A 24,740-nucleotide genomic window follows, 5' to 3' on the forward strand; every position below is an offset into this window, starting at 1 on the left:
TCCCCGTCACAGCACCAGTGACCCAGACTTTTCAAATTAACTGTGGAGGAAAAGCTGAAAGGAAAAGAAATCCAGCCCCGTGACGGCGGTGCTCGTGTAATCGCCTGCGCCGCCAGAGGAAGCGGGGCGGGAACAGGGCCGGAGGCACCCCCCGGGCTCACCCAGCCCGCAGGGGGCCGCTGCTGCGCCCGGACAGATGACAGTGCCGGCCGTGCCACCACCGAGGAAGACGCACTCCGTGCCCGGCCCTTGCTGATGCCACCCTCGGCGGCTGGTGTGACCGTCCCCACCAGCCCAGGAGGGAGGGGGCAGCGCCATCTTCATGCCGTGGGCGAGGAGGCCAGATCTTAGAGCCGCCCGCGTACCTGCCCACGCCGGCGAGCAGAGGAGCGGCTTTGAGAACAACCCCCACCTGCCTCCTCTCTGCCCTGACTCTCCAGTAGGGAATATTCCTCTGCCCCCAGTCATCCTAGGTGGCCAGGGGTCACCCCTATAGTTGAGAAACGGTTGAAATGACTCAACTATCCAACCCTAAACCTGACCAGCCCCTTTCCCTGCACATCCATCCTTTCTCATGAGAAGCTCAGTCCAGGCTCTTGCCCACACTTCTGTCTTGCCCCTTTTGCTTCCTGGCTGACCCGGGTGCTTCCCTATGTGGCCTGCCTGGTGTGGCTGCCCCACCCCCACCCCTTTGGGAGCTGTGGGTAACGAAGAATCTTTTCCATGTCAGTCATCTCCTGATCTTTGGCCTCACCATACCTGAATAAAACCGAAATCCCAGGTGTACTTTAAAGCACCCTTCCGTGGGGCTTCTGGGAAATGATCCCCAGGCCTGGCACAGGGGAAGGCTGACAACTGCTCACCGGTGGTCCCACCATCCATCCTCACCCATGTTCATTCAGCAAGTATTGACAGAGTGTCTGCCACATGCCAGGCCTTGGGTAGATACAGCAAGGAACAGGCGCTGTCCTGGGGAGGAGCCACGCGAGCAGTGAGACGGGGCTGCAGTGGGGAGGCCAAGGGGCCCAGGGCTGGGCTGCGCCCCAGCTGTGTGTGAGGGCAGTGCTCCCTCTGGGTGAAGTGGGGTCATCTCGCGCTGTCTCACGTCCCTGAACTGGAACACCTGGTCTTCCGTCTGCTCCCGCCCGGCCCCGGGGGCCCTGGGGAGCAGCAGCCTCAGTGCCCTCCCCTCCCAGTTCTTCCTCGTCTCACTCCTGTCTCTGGCCTCTCACGCTGGAAGACCCCCTCCTAGCCAGTAAAGATCTGGAAACTCATTGGCTTTTTGTTTCCCCAGGGGAAGTGAGGGAAGACCCTGCAGTGACCTTGTGCCCCTTGGTGTATGTGACCCTCCTAGGTGGGCGAGTCAGTCTTGGAAAATGCCCGGCTCATGCTGCGGACAGAGACTAGCTAGGCAGGCGCAGAAGACTTTAAAGAAAGGTAACGTCTACAGCAAAGGGACAGTCCCTCTGTGTCCCCAGCCTCCTGGGCAAACGGGAATGCTGCTGTGGACTCCATAGCACTCACCCCCAGCCACGTGTGGAGCCAAGGGGGACAGGAGAGGCCCCAGAGAATCCTGAGCCAAGATGGCCCGGCTCAGACCTTCCTGTAGACACAAACTAGGCCCCAGGGCTCAGAGATTTTTGCCAGTGTCGCTCACTTAGAACAGGGGCTCTCAAAATCTAGTGTGCTTCCGAATCACCTGGATGTCTTGTCGGAAACAGACTGCTGTGACCACCCACCCCCTCCAAGAGCTTTTGATTCAGTAAGTCTGGGGTGGGGCCCAAATTTTATGTTTCTAACAAATTGCTGATGATACTAATCCTACTGGTCCTGGGGCCACACTCTGAGAACTACTGATTTAGAACAGTGCTTCTCAGTCATGGCTGCATATCAGAATTGCCTGGGCATTTAAAAAGGCCAGTGCAAGCCCACTGACTCATTAAACCAGAGTCCCGGTGGGTGGGGCCCAGTACTCAGTATTTTGAAAGCTCACCAGCCTGGAGAACAACCTCTTTGAAGTCTAATAGAGTGTTTCCTAAAATATGGTGTGTATATGGCTGATGAAGATTATTTTAAGTGGTATAGGGATAAATATTTTATTTTTAATAGTTATGTATTTATTTTTATAGTGATTTTTTATTTATGATCCATGAAACTGTTTTTCCACTATATGATGGTAGCAATTTAAATTTTATTTAATATAAAAGCTTTTAAGATTTATTGACTTAAGATGTACTTTTTAAGTAGATAAATTTAAGGAACAATGTAAAGTAAATAATGATACAGGAGATATGCTTCACACAAAATCATGAAGGCAAGTGAGTTTTGGGAAACACCGGTCTAATGGAAAATCAAAATGAAGATGACCCTTTTATGAAGGAGCAGCGATTTTGAGAATATTCTGTGGGAAAGGTGTCCTGCATGTTGGGCAATTGGACAGGTGATGAGATTGTTATTCAAGGGAACACTCCTAAATTGCTACAAAGAGGAAAGGCATATAGTCGGGAGTCTTTGGGGAAGACCATGATTCACTGTCCTTCTTATCTGAGGGTAAGAAGAATATTGTGATGAAAAGGAGAATTACCACCATCCATCTCTTCAGACACTGAGTCATGTCCTTTCTTTAAAACCAAGCTTCTTCATCTGCTCAAAGGATCTCCATTAGTATCCTTTCTGGAATCAGGGAGATAGTCAACCAGCCAGGCCTGCTGTCTTGACAAGGACCATGATAACCAAGGTCACAGGAACACAAAGCCAACATCCAGCCACTGGCAGCTTACTGAGCAATTAGAGATACATGCCAGTAGACAAAACCATTTGTCCTAAATTCAAGGTTGAACTGAAGTATGAAATTAAAAGAGGACTTGACTACAATTTCTTTTACTCATTCATTTGCTACATATTCATTCATACATATATGCCTTCATCCAGCAATTCAACTGAGCAGAATGTAAACTCCTGAAAGGAGGGGCTGGGTCTGCTTTGCTCCCCATTGTATCAGCAGCACTGTAACAGTACCTGCCATGCACAAGGCAGATGCTCAACAAATATTTGTTGAATGAATGAATGAATGAGTGAGACAAACAAACAGATGTTTGAATGTCTGCTGGGCCTCCCGGCAGGTGCTAAGAATGAAGTGAGTTGGACCTCAAGGAGCTCATACGCCAGAGGCAAAGTCAGAGGAGTGCTCAGACAAGAGCATTACAGTGAGGTTGTGCCATGTCTGACATGAGCAGAGGTGAGGCTGGGACATGAAGTCCTGCCTGGGAAGGTTGACAGAGCACTGATGCCTGATTTGGGACCTAACTAGGAGCTGACCACGCAAATAAAGGAAGGAGAACTTTCCAGGCAGCTGGGAGAGTGTGTGAAAAGCAAGAGGACATGAGAAAGCGTGGTGAGTTAATTGAATTCCAAGGAGCTCGTTGTAACAGGGGCATATGCGGGGAATGAGGAGGGACAACCCATGCAGCTTGAAAACCAGGAAGGACCCAATCCTGGAGGACCATGTCAGCCACACCAAAAAGCCTGAAGACCTAAAAGCAGAGGAGAACCACAGAGGGGTTTAGCAGTGGCTCACTGACCAGTTAGCGTTAAAGGGCGCTTTGCATTGGTGGAGAGGAGAGGCAACGCAAATGGGCAGCAGGGGGAGAGAAGCACTGCTGGGGGGCCAGGGTCTGTACTGGGAGAAGTGGTTGGAAAATAAGGTGAGATCAGATCATTGAGGAGCCAGAGGATGACATTTAAGGCTTCCGAGAAGAAGAGGGACTCCATGTGGTGGAGGATGGTCGCCCTGGGGGCAATACTGCATCAGGGAAGACAGCTGGAGTTTTGTTATAGCTCAGAGGCTGCTTGAGATGGCAGCAGTGGGCAGACTTGTGGGATGGGTTGAAGAAATAATTGGCAAGATTTAACAGTTACCTACATAAACGGCCTGAAAAGAGAAGGTAAAGGTAAGTTGTAGGTTTTCAGCTTGGATAATTTAGAAAATTTGTAGTTCTTTTGACTAAACTATAGAATTGGGGAGGGAAAGCTTGTCTAAACTTCAGGAATAGGTAATGAGTTTGGTTTTGAGCAAGCTGGGTTGAGCTAATGGTGGAGCAGCCAAGCAGAAACTATGGGATGCCCCTGAAGGTGAGCCAGAGTGACCGGCAGGTCTGGACGAGAGGGTTACACTGCCGCGAGCAGATGCTGAATGAAGACTGAAGGATGGAGGGGGAGGAAGAAGGCCCAGAAGTAGAGCTGAATGCTGACAGCCACCTTGAGGGGCAGCCCAGAGCTATTTCAGACCCTCAGAAGACTGCCAGAGAGCAATCTGATGCTGAGTGGAGCACGTCCTGGAAGGGTCCAGACTCCTTAGAAAGGTGAGCAAAGCAGGACTCCAGAGGCATGAGGGGCCTTTTCCAGCTGTGACCAACAGGGCCCATGCTGGTGACATGGGTGGGTTTTCACTTAAAATGGAGGGACAGGACTTGTTTCCAAAAGGACTAGATGTTAGTAAGAACACAATCCTGCACAAAGAATACATTTGGGTGGAAATTTTAATCCTACATATAGAGTACAAAAGCATGCTTCACCAATGATCCCCTGAGTGCAGAATCGAAGTCCAACGCTGAGGGCCCTCCCTGGCCGTGGGCCACAGGACTGTGACCTTGGTTCCCTCCCTGACTCTTTTTAACTGCTGCAAGGTGCATGAAAGCAGGTGTGGCAAGATGGCCAAACATACAAAGTCAGAAGGGCTGTAAAGAGTAGAACGACAGAATCAGGACTCAGAATGATCACAGCACATTGGAACAATGGGCCAATGAAACTGAAGGAGGTTAAACATGAACCCCTGCTTTGGGGTTCAAATACCAGCTGCAGCCAGAGAGGACAGGGAAACTGGGCTGAAAGCAGCTCTTGTGAAATGTGCTCAGGGATTCCAGTTGACAGGAGACCTAATGTGAGTCAGCGGTACATACAGCTGGTCAAGATCAAATGAACGAACATGCAAACTAACAGAAACTCCGGAAGCACGTCTCAGGCCCATGATGAGCAGAATGGAAGGATTTAAACAAAGGAGCAGGAGGTCCCGCGCGGGGCTCTGCACTGACCAGATGCATCTGGAGTTTCGCGTTCTGCTCTCTGTATCACGTTTCAAGAAGGATGCAAACAATTAGAGCATTTCTAATCTTTCACAGATATATCTGAAGCCTGGAGCTGGTGCTGGGCATACAGAGATGGAAAGGTCAGTGTCTGCCCCCTCGATGATGAGGGATATGGAAGCAAATTTATATGAAGAATGGAAGGAGGAGCTGGCCATGTTTAACCTGAGGAACAAAAGGCCTGGGGAGGAGTAGGAGGGGAACAGGAGAGTGATACAAGGGACAGCTTCTGAATATTTGCAGGACTGCCCAAAGGAAGGGATTAGACTGGCTCGGGCGTATTCCAGAGGGTGGAATGCAGACTCTTAGAGGAATGGAGATGAATGCTCTTAAAGGAAGAAATCTGCAATAATTAGAGCTGTCCAAAAATGGAATGGTGGCCTTGTGAGATGAGCAGTTCCCCATTACTGGAAGTATTCAAGCTGAGGTTACGTGGTCACCTATCAAGAATGCCATCAAGGGATTGTCACTGGATAGGAATTTGAATAGTTGAAGGCTAAAGTCCCTAAAATTCTAAGACCCTAAGATGCTTCCTGGAGTGGGAGGTGTGAGATTTCCCCCTTCTATGGATCGATGAGGGTAACATAAAATTTAGCTGAGTGGTACAGTGGGTGCAAGGCCATGGAAGGAAAGAAATGACACTGGGAGAAACTGTAAAAGATGTTGCATAGTTTCCAGAAAGATGGCCCTGTGCAAACCAGAGATTGGAAGAACTCAGAGTGAGCAGCTTCAGACTTTTGTCCATGTGTGTACACTTGTGTATGCGTGTGTGTTACTGCATAAATCGCAAGTTTTTAAAACTCTGGATATTTCACATATGAAGCCACTGAAGAGAAGCATCGCACCCCTCCCAGCGAGCAGTACCGCGGAGGAGCGGAGCAGCGGCACCCTGGAGGTGAACGTGAGAGAATGTGCTCCCGTGCCCACCTCTACCTGCCACCCACACCTAGTCCTCATCCCCTGTCTACCTCCCCCACTTGGCTCCTGAAGGCACTGCGGTTTACAGCCACAGTCCTGGAATCTCACACAGGCTCTCTGGAGAACAGCAAAGGAAGGGCTTTTTGGCATCACCAGCATGTAGCCTGGTACTTAGCAGATTCTCAGTAATGTTTGTGAAAGGATCCTCAGATGAAAAGGATGACGAATTGGAACAAGGGTGGTGCTGGGTCTGAACTCCTGGAGGCCCTTTCCCTAGAGCTCTGTGCTTCCAGTGCCCCGTGGGGCTGGCACCCCATTAATCAAGGTTATCAAGTGGCTGCAATTGCTTTCATTTTAATAAATCAGCATGTAATGATTGCATTAACAGTGCGCTCGAAGATGTTGCAACAGTGACTTTTAACATTCGTTGCCTATCACATAATTGCCTGTTAGTAACAATTATAATCTGATTAATTTTTCTTTTGGGTTGCCTGGCTCTGCTGATTAAGTTCCTTTATCTGCAGATATGAAAATGAGCAGCCATTTCGGAAGGCAGCGGAAGAGGAAATTAACTCTCTGTATAAAGTCATCGATGAAGCAAATTTTACGAAAATGGATCTGCAGAGTCAAATAGAGAGCCTGAAAGAAGAGCTTGGCTTTCTGTCAAGGAGCTATGAAGAGGTAGGCGGGGCAGGGGTGACGCGGCTTCAGCTACAGGACCAGAGGCTCTCACCTGTCTGGCCAAGCTCCGCAGCGTCAGTGATGGCCGCTCATCTGGGCCTCTCCAGCTCGTTTGTCCCGGGCAGCAGGGAAATGCCAGTGAAAAACCTTCAAATCCTCACAATGGGCCAGGCTACCCCAAGAGTCTCACACTCAGATGGATTTGGGGCCACACTGGTACCCCCGGGGGGACAGCGGGTCTGGGGAGTGGCGGGCCCTGTGCTGAATTGCAGGAGGCCTCCCCTACCTGAGACGCACTATTTCAGATTTTTTATTCCACACTGTATAGGACAAACAAAATAATTCTGAGAGCCGATCTAGGCTGCAGGTTACACGCGTTTATTAATAGAATTAGGTCAGATCATTGAGTGACAGTACTAAAGGGGACCTCCGATGGGGACACGGCCCTGTTCCCCAGAACTGCACTGATTCTGAACCACTGAATCTAAACACACATCACTGTCCGACTGGAGCTCTGCACTTTCAGTCAGAAAAATCAAAGCCCACCTGACCATGTTCATGTCTGGAACCAGGAACCAATAAGCCCATTTCCTCCTCTTCTTAGCTGAGTAGGTTGTCATCACTGTCACACAGGAATCCTTTAGAGACTCCAAAGTTAAATTTAAATCACTTCCAGCATATTTCCAACTTTATGAAATTCTTAAGTTTCATCTTGCTGCTGTTGCTTACTCCATGTTTTTATTTCATCGTTTATTTATTTATTTTGCTGTTTACTTTGGGTGGGCCTGGGCCAGGAAGACCAGTCTAACAAATGCATCCTTGGGGAGAGAGCATATGGCACCTGTGCTGGACTGGGAAAAGGATCAGGGATTGTGGCAGCAGCAGAATTAAAAGAAAAAGTATCCCCCACAAAGCTGGGCTTCTGCTGACCAGAATCCTATGCCTCTTCTTTCTCCTGTGGAACTCACCCGAGGTGTATACTGTCATTTTTCAGGATGTGAAAGTGCTGTACAAACAGTTGGCAGGGTCTGAGCTGGAACAAATGGGTGTCCCCATTGGCACTGGTCTGGAAGACATCCTTGAATCAATCAGAATTCACTGGGAGAGAGATGTTGAAAAGAACCGGGCGGAGGCAGGAGCCTTGCTACAAACCAAGGTAAGAGGCAGTAACAGCACCCTTCACTCTGCACTGTGCAGAAGGAGGCCTGCCAAAGATGAAAAGCAGTCAGTGTGCAAAAGAAGTGCCACGGTTTCAATCTCATTAGACCTAAAAGAAATGCAATTTAAAATGATAGCTTGTTTCCCTGTCTAAAATGCAGAAAATGTTTAAAATGGTAATACTCAATGCTGGCAAGTATGTGGAAAAGTGGGTTCTCTCCTGTATTGTTGGGCAGTGCAAGCTAGGATGATGTTTTTGACTAAGGGACTTGATGACAAATGCCCACACCCACCAGCTGAATAATCTGAACACTCTCCTAAAGAAATAATTGCAAATGCCGATAAAGTTCACATCCAAATATACTCACTGAAGCATTCATTATAAGGGAGGGAAGCCTGAGGAAGAAAGACTAAGCCACACCCTAACCATGCAATGAATTATCAGTCAGTTAGTAGAAATTATATTTATGAAGCATTTATAGCAACATGAGAAATGCTGAGGCAATAAGGTAAAATGGGGGAAAAAAAGAGAGTCCAGAATGGACTATACCAGGGGCCAAAATTTCTTTCTGTAAAAGACCAGATAATAAATATTTAGGCTTCCTGGGCTAGACGGTCACTGTTGCACCTACTCAACTCTGCCACTGTGGTGTGAGAGCATTATAGACAAAAGGTAGCAAATGAGTGTGGCTCTGTTTCAATAAATCTTTATTTATAGATACAGAAGCTGGACAGGATTTGGCCTGTGGGCTGTAGTCTGCCAACCTCCGGTAGATAGAGTAAGTGGGGCAAAGCATTCAAAGAAAGAAACTGGGTATGAAGAAAAGATTAGAAAGAAAACACTAAAATATATTGGTAAGAGCCAATAGTCTTTGATCGAGGGACCTGTTTGACACGTTGAAATGTTATTCCCTCTTTCTTGTTTTTGAGTATTTCTTGAGTTTTTTGTAAGTAGTATGAATTACATTCATGGAGGAAGAACATATTTTATTAAGCCTCAAAAACAATAAAGGACTTAACAAGGAAATAGAACATACAGGGTCTGTTCCTCCCTTCCCCATTCCCCACACATTGTGATTGAGGGATTTTTAAGCAGAGGACAGAAAGAGCAGAAGAGGAAGCAAAGGGTGGAGTGTGAGAATAAGGTAGCTGTTTGAGAGGAGGCGGGCCCGCTGCTCCTGCGCCCTGGGTCACTGCTCAGCAGGGCTCAGTCCTCCTGGCTGCTCAGCAGAATTATTTCAGAGCACTTTAAAAAATGCTCATGCCGTGGCCGCATCCAAGACCAGCTAAATCGGAAGGAAGAAAGGGACTATTTTCAGCTCTGCAGGTGATTCTAATACACAGCCATGGTTGAGAGCAGCCGGCATTTATAAATGCGCTACCCTGAGAAAACCAGGAGGGACTTGTCTGTTCATTCTGCTTGCAGGGCCCCCCAATCCCCTGCCCCCAAATATCAACAGGAACCCACCCAGCAGGGTGCCCCCCAATTCTGGATCCCCCAATTGTTCTCCAGCCCAGAAAACATCTTTCCCTCCCTCGCCTCTCCATCCTCTACCCATTTGCAACAGCATCTTTTCTTTCTTACCTTCAATTCCTTGGGCCAGACCAGTACAAACACTTTTTGTGGCAAATTATACTGGGAAATTCCACAAAATGCAGCCCCGGCCCCTCCAACCACGTGAGAGGTGGAAATAGCAGAGGGGAAAGTGAAATCGAACCATAGATTTGATTTGGGTCCATTGCTTCTTTTTTAGGAGACTCATGAGTATTTATAACTAAAGACCCTAGAGACTATCTAGTCCCATTCCCTCATAAGAGAGGTGAGGAAAACTGAGACCCCGAGAGGGCAGCTGATGTCCTGAGGTCGGTCCAGGGACCTCTCGTCCACATGGCGCTGTCATTTCTCCTCGGCTCTGTTCCCAGAGCAAAATCTCGGCGGCCCAGAAGTTTGCAAACTTGTTTCTGCCCCAGCACTCCTGGGATGTACTCTGCACTGTAGTGATTATTTCTTTGGGAAAGCAGGGAGTTGCACTGCAATTAACAGAAATAAATCCTGCATAGTATGAAAAAGAAAAAACCCTGGTCATTGTAACTCACACCTCACCCTCTTGAGAATAATCACCAGCCCAACAGTAATTCAAGCATTAATTCTGAACACATTCAAGTTTTTTTAATAGAGTCATCAGAAAGCTCCATCTCAGAGAAAACAGTGCTTGTTTTAGTGTGGCCAGTGCTGCCTGGGCCTCTTGCAGAGAGGTGGAGTTCAGAAAATATTTGCAGAATGAGTGAATTCTTCTGATCAACAACAGAGATCAGAACTGACAGCTAGAAGTCCTCCAATAAATAGTTTAGTCAGTTGCAGTCATGCCCTGGGGCCTGACAGTTGCCCATCGCCAGCACCTCTGATGGGTTTCTTGGCAGCAAAGCATAAATGGGAAATGGCTTAGCACACACTGCTTTCGAAATCTTTTGCGGAGAGAGTGCAAACATGTATTTAATTACCTTTCAGCACAGGAAGGCTGAAAACTAATTGACATGATTAATTTATGTCTTTGTTTAGGTTTCCCTTGAAACTGATCCTGAGACAAATATTGTAGTGGAGGTGGTTTATTTGGATGTTGGCCATGGGAGGGGGACCAAAATACCAGTAGGGGAGAAGCAGAGAAGGGAACCAAAAAAGAATGCCTTCTCCAACCAGCAGCCACCGTGGGAGACTGGAGCGCGCACCCACGGGGGTCCTGCAGAATGCAGGATGGGAAAGGCGGGAAGTCTTCTTCCATCTGCCAGCGAGTGACCTTTCAAAGCCTCCAGAGAAAGCCCTCAGGCCAAGAGGTGCAGGGTCGGCAGTGGGCAGGAAGCTGGGGCACTAACATGTAAGGACCGAGGGGTAAAGGGAGATAACATCGGCTCCCTCTAATCGGCCAACTCCTCTAAGTTTTTAGACATTAAAGGCTTATAAAGAGGTTCTGGCTAGGTTCTCCTCCCCTTGGCATTGTAGATGTCGGGATCCTTGGTGGTCCAGTCTTCAGAGCTTCTCAAGTTGTATGACTCAGTGTTTGGGGGGATCCTGTTGGTCAGGGAATTTCTGGAGGGTCTGAAGGCCTGGCCTTTCCTTTTCCATTTGTCAGGATTACCCAACTCAGGGTACTGGGGATGCTTCGGGAACCTCAGCCGGCAGGCCACTCCACCCTGCAGACCTCCTGGGGGGCCACAGAGAACATTCCCCTGTCCACCACCAGCAGCCTGACAAAGGCTGCCTCCGGGAGCACTGCAGGGCCCTCTCATTCGCCTGTTTCCTAGGATTCAAATGCTGAGATGGTCCCACTCTGCAAGGTGACGAACAAAAAAGAGAGTCCTGAAGGCAGCACTCGACCCTGACTTTGGCCGCATTAAGATCTCTCAGCACCCTGCTTCTCTAAAACTTCTGTGGGACTTGTGGGTGCACTGAGTCACTGCGTCAGTCATGGCTAAAAGACGTAAAATTCAAAAATGGAACTGATAACCCTGGTGGGGACCTTTGACATCCTTTCTGTCATTCAGCTCTCACAGCAGTCTCAAAAGCAGGAGCTATTGCTATATTGTTATCCCCATTTCACAGATGTGTTCGCTGCTGCCGGGAGGGAAGGCCGGGAGCAGAGAGGCAAGTCTGAAGTCAGGTTATTGCCACTAAGTTTTTCTTTCACAGATGCCACTGTTTGAAAACGCCTTTATCATTAGTAGGGAAATGATGTTCTGGGTTACCAAAACTGGTGTTCTGGGACCCTTTCAAGAACATTATGTAGTTATTCTCTTTCAAGTCAGTGTCAGTCATTTATGAGACACAGAATCACATATTTCTTCCAGCCAACCTTTTCCTCACAATGTGCAATCCTGCTGGAAACAGGGCCACCTGCAGGTGAAGGCCTTCCGAGGTTTCTGAACAGAGCCACTTAGGGTTCAAAGGTCGACCTTTCCCACTTCAGTTTGCCCATGGGCAGGACTGGGGCCCTCCCCACAAGGTGGCAAGGTATATTCATTTCCTATTGCTTTGTGACCACTTACTGCAAACTTAGTGGCTTAAAGCGTATATGCTGGTTATCTCACAGTTTGTATGGTGGGGAGTTCAGGTACAGCTTAACCGGGTCTTCTGTTTATGGCCTCACTGGGCTCAGTCCCAGTATCAGCTGGGGCTTTGTTCTCGCCTTCTGAGCTCATTCAGCGTGTTGGCATAATTGAGCTCCTTGCAGTTCAGGGCTGAGGCCCTCCACCCTCTGGGCTGCTCCTTTCCATGGGCAGCTCACCACATGGAAGTTCCCTCTTCCAAGACCAGCAGAAGAGCACCGCCCTTTCAAGGCTTTGCCCTGATTAAATCAGGCCCACCCAGGATACTCTTCCTTTTGATCAACCCGAAATTAACTGATTTAGGACCTTAATTACATCTGCAGAACCCCCTACCTTTGACATATAATGCAGCCTAATCATGGGCACAGCACTGGGGGCAGAGATCATGGAGGCCATCCTAGAATTCTGATTGAGGCGGAGAACTAAGACTGCATCCCTCCCCAGCTCCTGCCGTCTCATCTCACCTGCTCAGTGGACAGTGCCGCCTGCAGCCTGACTTGTCGGGAGGAGTCCAGGTCCTCTCTTCCTTGTCCGGGTTCACAGACCGGGCACTCTGCTCTCTCACCCTAAACCTGGCCCGCAGTCTTCTCCCAGGGGGGCAGGCTCTGTCTTGCCTTCTCACCCACTCCGTGGACCTCCCTTCTCCGGGAGGCCTCTGCCCCCTCATCCCTAGAAGCCTCCTTTGGTCAGTGCCGCTTGGTGACGTGTGCAGTAACCAAAGGCTTATTCTGTTACCAGCACAAACTGGTGGGGTGGGCGGGAGGCACTGACGAGTGAGAACTCAGCCACTTTATAGACCCTAGGGGCCAGACATTCTGTAGCAAATAAGATGCTCCCATGCTGTCCACCCTGCCAGGAGGTCCACACTCCCCTCGAATCAGTTTAAGGCATTTGTGGTCAGGAACGTGGTCTGAGCTGTGACCATCAGGCCTGAAACAGTCAGGATGACAGATTATGGAGGTGGTTAAGCATGAAGAGAGGTGACCAGGTCGAGGTGAACTGTGAGGGTCCCGGTTATGGGGAGCCGTAGAGCTGGAAGAGACAGTACAGACCGGCTGGAGCGGTCCCCTCTAACAGAAATTTCTGCAACGGTGGAACTGTTCTGTAATCTGTGCCGCATTCTGAGATGGTAGCAACTGGCCACGTGAGGTTATTGGGTGCTTGAAATGTGCCTCATACAACTGAGAAACTGAATTTTTTATTTTATTTAGTTCTTGTAGCTACATGTGGTGAATGGCTACCATATTGGACAGCATAGGTCTAGATCTACCCATAAGGAGATGAGAAATGTTGGATAACCTGGGTTACCAAGAAGACTCAATATTTTCTAGGATATATGAAATTGGATTAAAATGGATTTCTGTTTCTCAGCTGAGGTCACTGGCTTATAGACTGCAAGATGGCCTGATGTGGTATTGCCTTGATGGCCAAGGGGGAAAGTTCCTGTCAAGGAGAATACAGAGAGCAAAACTCCTGAGGGCACCTGTAATCTCAGCATCCCTGTGTGGTGGCGAGAAACTAGTCCTCTGTCTGTGACATGATCCCTGCTGGCTCTTCAGTGAAATAAGCCACAGTTATTCCAGTGTGTTTGAGCAGCAACTGAAGGGGAGTCACCTAGCCATTTCCACACTGTGTAGTATGTCCCAGAGCAGCCTTGACGAAAGGGCCCAGCTTGCTTTATTTTCTTTTCTTATTTACTTTTTAAAAGCATTTTTGACGTAGAATACCCTCACTCGGTTCAAAATCCAAAACGTACAAAATTATATACAATGAAAAGTGACATCCAGCCCATGTCCCAGCCACCCAGTTCTTTTCTGTTGGGGACAGTCCATGTCATCCCCTTCCTACATGTTCTCTTAGAAACACTGTATGCATGTAAAAGAAAATATGTATATATTTTCTCTCTATTTTGACACAGTTAGTAGTATTCAGAACATACTACTTTTTAGCTGCATGATACTGAAGCACAAGGGAGCAGCAAACTGTCCTACAAGCCCAATCTGACCCTGCCTGTTTTTTTGCAAATAAAGTTTTATTGGAACACAGCCATGCTAATTTGTTTACACATTGTCTATGGTTGCATTTACAGTTCTCCAGCAGAGCTGAATAGTTGCAACAGAGACCATATGGCCTGCTATGCCTACAATATTTACTATCTGGCCCTTTTCAGAGAAAGTTGCCAAGCCCTGTTCTAGCTAATGGATATCCCAGGAATTATTTAACCTGTGCCCTACTGGTGAATATTCAGGTGGCTTCCAATCTCTTACTATTATAAATAAGGCTGGTCCCTCACTTTCTATATCCCTCATTTCCCAATCTAGAAATGTATCTGTTGGATAAATTCATAGACATGGAATTGCTGCACCAAAAAATTATGTGCATTGGCAATTTTGATGAGTATTCCCAATTTCCCTCTGTAAAGGTTGGAACAACTTATATTCTCAACAGAAATGTTTGAGCATGTCCATTTCTCTACATCCTCAGCACTACTGTTCTCACACTTTGTGATCTTTGCCAATATTAGGTAAATATGTTTTAAAAAATGGTTTCTCGGCATAGTTGCATTTTGCATTTCTCATGTATGGGAAAGGTGGAACATCTTTTTACATGCTGAACTTCATCCATCTTTGCTTTTCTTTGTACTCTCAGATCATAGCTTTGCCCACTTCTACGAGGTCATGGACTCTTTATTACTGGTATGAAGTGCTCTTTGTACATTAGAGAAATTAGTCCTCTCTCTGTGATATAAGTTGCATTTCTTGTTTGTCACTTGTCTTTTTATTTAATCACTGTAGTTACAGCTAGCTTTCAAAAGATACTATTAGTCAATAAGGACAGGTTATTACAGGAGCCAAAAAGCTGGGATTTGGTTCCTGTTGCTGTATGACAGAGCCATGTGGCCAGGGGGCCACATGGGCAGACCAGATGGTCATTACAAGGGAAAAAGTGGAGACTGCCTCATTGAGATTGGTGTCCTTTGCCTGTTTTACCTACCCAGCATTGCCATGTATATTGTAGAGGGCAATCTCAGACACTCATCTTCTGTGTTGTGTCTGTAACCAGAAATTGGCCTACAACCAGTGTTTGAGTGCCTACCTATATAGGAGGTCACCCAACATTGCAACCTCCTCCTCACACCTTCTGCCATGGAATCTGCACTCACTCCCCCATTCAGATTCCATCTGTCAAGCCCAAACCAGGGGTCCAGCCTTGCTCTTGGCGCTATGGACCCAAAGCCCCGGGCTTCAAAGAATGCCTGTTCCTGGCCAACTGAGTCTGCTGATCTCAAAGCTATCTTAGGTGTTTCTTAACAGTAGCTCTTTGCCATGAAAAGTATAGGGATCTTACTTCTAAAATAAGAGATTTTCAAAGATCAAACAACCCAAGTCTCTGAGAAATTAAGGTAGTGTAGTTCTTATTCAACACTTAGCAGTCTCCTAGAAGGGACAAAGCAAAGGAAGGAGTCCCTTTAGGAATGGGATGATTTCCATGAACCAGAACAAAAATACTGTCATTTAGACTTCTCCAATAATTACTTTAATAAGAAAAATATACTTTTCTTTTCAAAATCACACTCATTGCTGAGCCTTTCTGCTGCTTTCATCGGGAGGGTGTGCTTACTTATGACCAAGGAGGGAGCAAGCCCACAGAGCCGTGTGCTTCTCTCTGCTTTCCTGGGTGGCTTCCATCGAGGCTGGGAATTGGCCCTCCGCCCTAAAGAGGACAGCTTCAGCAGCCAGGCAGTTCGTGTGCAAAGTCAAGGACCTCGGCTCAGCCCAGCCAGGCAAGCTCCTCTGCCATGCTGGCATTTCACAGAGTGAGACGTGCACTTCTTTTGAACTCCCACTAAGGAGAACCTGTGTCTCAGGGGAAGGCTGGATGGTATCCAGTGTTCTCCCATATAAACCCTACGTCTGGTTGGGGCAGGTCAGGGATGTGTGTGCTGCCTGTCAAAGCCATTCTTAGCTAAATAATAAGTCTATGATACCATGTGACTGTAAAGTGGCTTACAACCATTATAATAGTGATAGCTAACCCTCCTATCAAAAAGAAAATTTGATTTAATTCCATTCCTGGTACATTCTCCTTTTCTGTGGTCCCTGGCAAGTGCCTGAGACACATTGCAGACCTTCAGTAAATGTTGGTTACGTCTTAGCTGTGAAAGGCCATGTTAGGTCCCCAGTGGGAATAGTGCGGAGGTAAGAAGTTGTCCCTGAACACAAGGCATCTACCATCCAGGGTGGGGTTGGCTGGGCGCAGGAGGGAGCCAGTGGATAGAAGGAGCACTCTCTTACATGGCAGATGAGAGTGCCAGCAAAGTGTTTACTGGGCATTTACCAAGTGCCAGACAGTGTTCTAAGCACTTGACAGGCCTGCAATTTAATCTTCCCCAATATGAGATAAGTATAGTCATTTGATCCATTTTACAGAAGAGGAAACTGAAGCACAGAGAAGTTAGGTGACTTACCCAAGAACACAGCAAGTGGCAGAATTGGGATTCAAATCATACTTTCTGACACCAGAACCAACACTCTTAACTGTTAGGCTGACCCAGACAGATCACATGGAATGGCTTCTTTTGATTCATTTTCTTTTTTTAGAATGGGCAGGTGACATCTCGTGGAATGTGAGGTTAGGAGGCCTTTGTCTTGAGGGACATAAAGTTATGCCAGCCTTCTGTCATGATCTCTCCAAAGCTGATTCCGTGCCCTCCCTGTGGGGTAAGATTCCTCTGTGACACACACCGGGGACTTTGATCCCCAGGGAGCCCACCGCTTTCCCCTCCCGCACCATAGTGACATAATGAGGTTAGGATGAGCCTGTGAGATCTGGAAGCTTATAGGCAGGGCGCCTAACTGTGCTCTGGCAGAGCTGTTGCTGACAGCTGCAAAAACCAGAAAGATCAAGGGGCTTGCTGAAACCCACACAGCCACTTCCCAGGAAAGGAGAGTACATTGCATCTCAGAATGCATATTTCTCCGAGCACTCACACTGGACACATGTCCCGCGAAGAACACACCTGCATCGTCACTGTCCGTACCGTGCCTTCAAAACTCTCACTGTCCCCTCACCCTACAAGCAACATTTCTTCCAACTCCAGGTCATCACCAAGTATTTTCTGGGGACCTGCCATGCTAATCAGCAAAGTGGGTTGCGTTTGTAGGTGTATCTCTTTCCCCTTCATTGAAGACTCTAAAATACTGCATCCTGACTTACCCACAAACATGCTACTTTCTTCTCTCCTATCCATCCTTCACATGCAATAACATGTAAATTTAATTTAAATTTTTTAAGAAAATGTTTATCATATCCCAAATGTCAACATGGTCTCCTGCCCCAGAAATATAGATGGAGTTCAAACATGGGCAGCCTGGCTCCCACACAGTGGAGCCAAGATTTCATGCTGGTTTGAAACCCTGGGGACACACGAATTTGAATCTCATTACACTCCCAGCAACTGCATGGAGCACCTGAGCACAGTCCTACCTTCCTATCCTCAGGCTCTAGAATCTCACACCTGTGTGTGAGGAGCAATCTGGAGGCCCTAAGTTCAAATGGAAACAGAATTAGTGTTATTATAAGAACCAGAAAGCATAAATCTAAATACTTCTGAGTTAAAACAATTAATTGTCTCCAAGTAATGGACAAGTATCACTTGTGATAGCTGATTTGCGAAAATATGGGGCATGATATACATGATATTTAACTCATAGTGATCAAATTGATTTTTTTCTTTTACTCTTAATTTAACTGTAAAAGCAACTTTCCATTAGGTAGTAGTAGGTCATTAATCTTCCCTTATACTTATTAATCTCACCTTTCAGCAAAGAGAAAGCAGGCTTTGGGACTCAGCAACTTGGCAGGCAACACTTGCTAGAATGTAAGGTTGGTTTGTTTTAATGTTATTAATTTTTAAGTTATCTTCTACCCATGGCAAGGGATACTTTTATCAATTTCTCTGGCAATCTAGAACTTTGCACCATAGACCAGGCATCACATGGGAGTTTTAAATGCAGATTCCTGGGCCCTGCACAGGGTCCCCTGAATCAGAACCTGCATTTTCACACATCCCCCAGATGATGCTGATGCACACTAAAATCTGAGAACTTATCCACAGTTTCCATTTTACACACATTTATTTACAAGAAAAGGTGAATTGGTTTAAATTAAAACAGTTTGAACTAGTGTTTAAGTATGTCAAAAACCCATGCTGGTCATCCAAGAATGTTTGGAAATACTTGAGTCCAGCATTCGTCTCTCCAGACCAGTGTGCACCAGTGAACCAGTGAATACAAGCTACTCATTGTCTGGGTTGGGAGGAGGGACAGACCATGTGGAGGACTGTGGCTGGAGCCTTGGCCAGCAGCTCTACCCCAGACCCACCCACTAAGGCTTTGGAACTTGCCCTCCATGGGGCCTGACTTCACTCACGCCCAGCTCTCACCCATAGTGTGCTGGTCACATTCCACAACTGTTCTCTGGGGGGAAATGTAAGCTACATGTTTACGTGTCAGTCAGGTTCACAATAGGACTTAATGTAACATAGAAGTTTCTGTTGTTTTTCTTTAGATAGTTTGAGAAAAACATCAATTTTAAGATAAAATACTTTCATTGTTTTTTCATTTGCCCCTATATTCAGCATGACTTGCTGTTTTTTGCAAAATCTGGCAACCATCTTTATAATTCTATCATCAACAAAAGTGTCATGAAATCAGACTACAGAAAAATGCTTGATTATTGATACCTAATAAGCAAAAAAATCACTCACATCAGTGATGAATGAGGATGGTTCTGAGATGAGTTTTGGTTGATATTTTGGTTGATATTCACTCATCAATCCATGTATCTTTGTTGAGAATCAGGTAATAGTTTTCAAATACTGGAAGAATATTCCCTCTAATTTTTGTGCTATTCACAATGCACCAGCTACAGACATGCCCCACTTTTTTAAGTTTAATCTGCATGATGAACATTTTCTGCATGCCGTTCTTAGTTCTGGACAGCAAACAAAACAGTAATTCAAGCCCTGACTTGAAATGCTTGCCCATCTCAAAGGTGTAAATATGCTCACCAGGGCTGATTTCAGACACCTAACTTGGTGTAAATGAGTACAGAGTTGGGAAGAGATGTGCAGAAACTGTGTTCTTCCCACCACACAGGTGCCACCAATGTAAACAACTTGCATAGCATAGAGAATGATAAAGTGTAAGTGATTAGTGAGTGATATGTTTCGAGTACTTATTACCATTTTTTAATATAACTTCTTTAATGATAAGTTGATACAATTTAATTGTTAATGATAGCTGTGTTTAACAACCAGCTTGCAGAATTCCGAACATTGAGCACTGTGAGCTGTTCGAAGCCGGCTCCAGCTCTGGGCTGCCCTGGCCACTCTGTAGTGTTGCACTTCCTGACCCCATTCATTTGCCAGAGCACCCCCTCTCCTGCCTCCCACCCAGCCACACAGCCCATCCGGCCAGGCCCCAACCACAAAGACAGGAAGAAAAATGGGGCTACTTATTATAGGAGTACTTGGCAGACAAGTATGTTTTAGAGTGATCCACCTTCACTTTGGGGAAGACAAGTCGGATTGCAGGTGTCCTGGGCTGGTGGATGGGAGGAGACAATGACATTAAACACTGGTTAAGGGCAGAGCTCTGGGATCTGCTGCTACACTTCCATCCCAGCTCCATTCCTCATAGGCCATATGATGTCATGGAAATAACTCAATCTCTCTGTGCCCCCATTTCCTCATGTAAAATGGGAATAATAATGATATTTGCCTCAGTGGAGTTGTAAAGATTAAATGTGATGATGGACTTAAAGCTGTTGCAGTGGGCTTGACACAGAGCAAGTGCTTAACCCACCCATATCAGTTATCAGTATTATTCAGTTCATAGTGGCTTTTACAAACTCGTTTATTGACTAATACTCCTTTTTACATACAGAAAATATATACAGCCAATATTTGCATGCTTTTAAGGTTCTGAAAGCTTCCATATGCACAACCTGATGGAAACCTCATAGTGGCCCCAGGAGGGAGTCATCATATGACTATCATTCTCCACTCATTGTCATCCTCATTCCTTGGGCAAAGGTGAATGGTGGCCCAGGGCCACACAGCCATGGGCTGGCCAGTCAGAGCTGGGCCACAGCTTCTGTTCTCCTTCAGCTGGTCCCAGACCTTTAATGGGCACTTTTGCTGAGTTCTTTACAGCCCCCGAACAGCACAAACTGGAAGAACTACTACTTCGATATGAACTTCTTGATTTGCAGTTTTTTAGCCAATTAGATTGGACTGTTTTTGCATAATTCTTTAAGTATTCATGTTTAGTAAAAATGGTCAATCCAGAAAGCCAGTAACCTAGGAGAGAAAGAAGATTTTTGTCCCTACATCACTGGCTTGGAGACATCTTATCATTCTGGATTGAAGATAAATGAGGGTGATCTCTCATTTTCTCCCTTTTCCCCATCAAAGAGGAGTAACAGTGACCTGCTCCCTTGAATGTAAAGAGAGGAATCAGACTATGTGCAGCCTCCTCAGGGAGAAGTTTCAAAACACAGACCTTCCCAGGGTGTGCACATATGTGGCCAGGCAGGTTTTTATAAGGAAATAGGAACTATCAGATCAAGTTGGATAACTCCTGGTTGGAAGGAGGTGTAGGGCAATTGGTACCGTCTTACGGTGCTGCAAAGCAGTTCCGAGCTCCCTTACAGACAATCTGACACCATCCATCAACATTACAGACACTTCCCCTTAGGACTCAGCAGTTCTACTGAGGGAATTTACCTCTCAGAGATGCTCCCATGTGTGGAAAATGAGAGTTTAAGATTATTCTTTGCAGACTTGAATGTAAGTCATGAAACCATAAAACTCTTAGAAAAAAACATAGGCAAAAATCTCTTAGACATAAACATGAGTGACCTCTTCTTGAACATATCTCCCCAGGCAAGGGAAACAAAAGCAAAAATGAACAAATGGGACTATATCAAGCTGAAAAGCTTCTGTACAGCAAAGGACACCATCAATAGAACAAAAAGGAACCCTACAGTATGGAAGAATATATTCGAAAATGACAGATCCAATAAAGGGTTGACATCCAAAATATATAAAGAGCTCACATACCTCAACAAACAAAAAGCAAATAATACAATTAAAAAATGGGCAGAGGCCTTGTCTAGCTTGGATTAACACATAGTCTACAGGCACACACCTCATCATCTACATTTGCCCTCTTACAACACTAAACTATGTTTTCTACCTTTATCTTGTATCTACCTACCACTTCAGCATTTTATTAAAAACAATAATAATAAAGAGAGAAATGTGGTATCCACATATAAATCAAGTATAAAAATCAAATGAATATTCATATTTGAACTGACTATTTATAGTTCATAATGCATGAGCAAAACCGAAAGTTTCTGTGATGACTGCCCTTGTACTGTTCACCATGTAACTTATTCACTATGTAAGAATTTGTTCTCCATGTAAGAACTTGTTCGTTATGCTTCAGAAGATGGGAGACTGATGAAAGTTAGGCTTGGGGTGGATTAATGATTGTGCATTGAGCATTGACTGCCCTATACAGAATTTTATTGTTGTTAACAACTATTTGATCAATAAATATGAGAGATGCCCTCACAAAAAAAAAAAAAGTACATACTTCCAATTGTAAAATAAATAAGTAACTGGGATGTAATGTATAGCATAAGGAATATAGTCAAAATATTGTAACAACTTGGCATGGTGATAGCTGGTACCTAGAATTATCATATATATAAATGTTGAATCACTGTGTTGTACATCTGAAACTAATGAAATACTGTGTGTCAACTACCCTTCCATAAAAAATAATTATCTATAAAAAAAAAATGGGCAGAGGAGCTGAATAGACAGTTCTCTAAAGAAGAAATTCAGATGGCCAACAGACACATGAAAAGATGCTCCACATCGCTTGTCATCAGAGAAATGCAAATTAAAACCACAATGAGATATCATCCCACACCAGTAAGGATGGCTACCATCCAAAAGACAAACAACAACAAATGTTGGCGAGGTTGTGGAGAAAGGGGAACCCTCCTACACTGCTGGTGGGAATGTAAATTAGTTCAACCATTGTGGAAAGCAGTATGGAGGTTCCTCAAAATGCTCAAAATAGAAATACCATTTGACCCAGGAATTACACTTCTAGGAATTTACCCCAAGAATGCAGCACTCCAGTTTGAAAAAGACAGATGTACCCCTATCCTATGTTTATTGCTGCACTATTTACAATAGCCAAGATATGGAAGCAACCTTAATGTCCATCAGTAGATGAATGGATAAAGAATATGTGGTACATATACACAATGGAATATTACTCAGGTATAAGAAAAAAACAGATCCTACCATTTGCAACAACATGGATGGAGCTAGAGGGTATTATGCTCAGTGAAATAAGCCAGGCAGAGGACAACTACCAAATGATTACACTCATATGTGGAGTATAAGAAGAAAAGAAAACTGAAGGAACAAAACAGCAGCAGAAGCACAGAACCCAAGAATGGACTAACAGTTACCAAAGGGAAAGGGACTGGGGAGAATGGGTGGGAAGGGAGGGATAAAGGCGGGGAAAAAAAAGGGGGCCTTACAATTAGCATGTATAGTGTGGGGGGGGCATGGGGAGGGCTGTGCAACACAGAGAAGACAAGTAGTGATTTTACAGCATCATACTATGTTGATGGACAGTGACTGTGAACAGGGATATGGGGGGGACTTGGTGAAGGGGGGAGCCTAGTAAACATAATGCCCATGTAATTGTAGATTAATGATACCAAAATAAAACTAATTTAAAAAAAAGAATACAAAATAAAAGATTATTCTTTGCACCATTGTTTGTAACAGGCAAAAACTGGAAACAATCTAAGTGTCCATCAGGGGAACTTCTAAATAATTAGCAACCTCAAAACAAAATATTACTATGCAGCCATTAAAAAGACTGTAAATTTATCTATTTGTACTGATAGAAAATAATTTCTAAGATATGTTAAGTACCAAAGCAAGAGGAGGTGCCTGTCCATATCTATTTATAGATATATAAAGTATTTCTGGAAGGGAATAGCACTGAAAACAGGAGAACTGGACATTCAGAGCATGGGGAAAAGAACTTTGTACTATACATACTTTAGAAAAATCTTTCGAATTTTATTGTTTACATGCATTACATGTTCAAACTAAATAAGTGTTTGTATACAAGTCGGTGCAGGTGCCTATAGAGAAAGAGGGATTTTAAAATCTGATGGCTGTTTGCTCTGTGTCAGAGGCAGTGGAGTAGTCACTGGGAGGTGTGAGAGGGAAGGCAGGGTCCCGGCTCTCCGCATATCCCTGCTCACACAGAGGCTGGACTCCCCACACCAGCAGGTGGAGGTGGCCTGCGTGGCACAGACCCAGGAAGAGAAGCTGGCTGCGGCCCTCAGGACGGAGTTACACAACACTTCGTGCCAAGTGCAGAGCCTCCAGGCCGAGACGGAATCCCTGCGGGCCCTGGTGAGTGGGCCAGGAAGAGCCCTGGCATTTCTTGTGTCATTTTGACTGTCAATTGTTGAACTGTAGTCATGCGGGTGACAGTTTGCAAGAGCTCCCCATCTCACAGCGCCGAGGCCTGAGAGGATCATCAGACACTGAACGACAAGTGCTGTAGGCACCGTTCGTGTTCCGCGAAATACCCTTCACAGGGCTGCGCTGTGAATGTTAGTTAGGCCCAGCCCAGCCCTCAACCAATGACTGACTCACAGGGGGTGTTGAAGCCCAGCCCACTTGCCTCAAAGTGGAACAGGCTCCAAGGTGTAATTCACAATCCTGAGCTCTTCATGGGCTTCAGCTGTATCCAGGCTCCAACTGAGACCACCTCCTGGCCCAGCGCCTTCCCGTGCCCTATGCTTTCCTCACCACCCCTCTTCCCAAAAGCAACCCCTTAATTGTTTACATGTACCAGGATCCCTGTCTCCGGCTCTGATTCTGGGGAACCCACGAAGACACTGAGTAAGCTCCTCTGACTCACTGTGGTTTGGGGGCAGATCTCTTGCACTAATTATTATTGTTCATCAAAGTAATCATTAAGAATACAGCAATCCGCCCTCTGGTCCCTGGGATGTACTGAAGTTCTGTTTGGGTGTGAAGCACAGCTCTCCCAGAGGTGTACTGGGAGCCTTTGTGTACTGATTCAAACCGCATGCGTGTGGTACACGCCGAGTGCATGAAGAGGGTGGTTCACCCCATCCTTGTATGGCTGAGGGGCTCTGGACTCCACTGCGCCCTGAGAAGTCCCTCTCCCATCAGCTTCAAGCCTTGGAGCTGTTCAGACACCATTGCTGGCGCCCCTTTAACCCCCCTCTCCACATTCATCCTCATCTCAATTTTGCCACTCAGATCAGCTCCGTCACCAAACCGCCAGCACTCCCACGTGGCCCCTGAACCCCCAACCTGCCACCGTGTTAGCTCAAGTATTCGATCCAGCTGGTTTTTCATTGCCTGTGTCCAGGGTCTTCCCATCACCCTGCAGTTCCCTTCCAGTGTTCTCAGTTCACCTGGGTGCGCTGTGCTCTGGCCAACAAGGTCACATGATACCTGGTCAGCAACGGGAAGAGGGTCAGTCTTGCCCTGACGTGACACGACATGACACGCACCTCTTTGCTCCGTGTCTCTCCCACTCACTGTGACGGGATCTGGGTCACTGCAAGGGGATGGAGAAAAGGAGT

General features: G+C 46.1%; 1 pseudogene; it reads left to right on the top strand.

The window, feature by feature from the left end:
- Positions 1-322: 322 nt before the first annotated feature.
- LOC130679483 (phakinin-like) lies at positions 323-24,293 on the top strand (annotated as a pseudogene).
- Positions 24,294-24,740: the final 447 nt, after the last annotated feature.

Source organism: Manis pentadactyla, chromosome 1 (genome assembly GCF_030020395.1).
Source record: "Manis pentadactyla isolate mManPen7 chromosome 1, mManPen7.hap1, whole genome shotgun sequence".
In the NCBI taxonomy this organism is placed as follows: domain Eukaryota; kingdom Metazoa; phylum Chordata; class Mammalia; order Pholidota; family Manidae; genus Manis; species Manis pentadactyla.